Below are 725 nucleotides of genomic sequence, written 5' to 3'. Positions count from 1 at the left end.
TATAATCCTCTTCAACATCTTTCCCTTCCTCTACCTCTCTATATTTGCAGACAATGGGCTCATTGATTCACTTTGATTCACCTGGACTTCCGCCTCCACACACCCATGTACTTCTTCCTCAGAGTCCTCTCCATGCCAGACATCAGTTATGCTACCACCACTGTGCCCCAGATGTTGGTGCATCTGGTCTGCCAAAAGAAAACTATCACCTACATTGGATGTGTGACCCAGATGTACATCTTTCTGAGGGCATCACTGAGGGCTCTGTCATGACCTATGATAGGTATTTAGCTATCTGCCACCTACTTAGGTCCAAGGTTATCATGAGCCCATGGCTGTGTGGGGCTATGGTGGTCTTTTGTTGATTGTGAGATGCCAGCTATTCTCTAGTCTACATTGTCTTCACAATGCGCCCACCTTACTGTGGCCCCAATGAGATCAATCACTTCTTCTGTGAGATTTCTGCTGTCTAAAATTGGCCTGTGCAGACACCTCTGTCAATGACTGAATTGATTTCATTCTGGGATTCATCCTTCTCCTGATACCCTTTTCCTTCATTCTGACCTCTTATATTTGCATATATGCCACCATCTTAAGAATCCTTTCAACCCTGGGTCGACTCAAGGCTTTCTCCACCTGTGCCTCCCACATGTTCTGTGAACCCAGATCACCTCTCATTCTCTTGCCATATTTATGTACATGAACCCTGGGGCCGATGTCTCCCG

At 46.2% G+C, this 725-nt stretch overlaps 1 pseudogene; it reads left to right on the top strand.

Annotated features, from left to right (window-relative positions):
- Positions 1–7: 7 nt before the first annotated feature.
- On the top strand, positions 8–656 carry LOC107196030 (annotated as a pseudogene).
- The last annotated feature ends 69 nt before the right edge of the window (positions 657–725 follow it).

The sequence above is a fragment of the Pteropus alecto genome, unplaced genomic scaffold (genome assembly GCF_000325575.1).
Source record: "Pteropus alecto unplaced genomic scaffold, ASM32557v1 scaffold5717, whole genome shotgun sequence".
Taxonomy (NCBI): Eukaryota; Metazoa; Chordata; class Mammalia; order Chiroptera; family Pteropodidae; genus Pteropus; species Pteropus alecto.
This window is presented reverse-complemented; position numbering and strand designations above follow the sequence as displayed.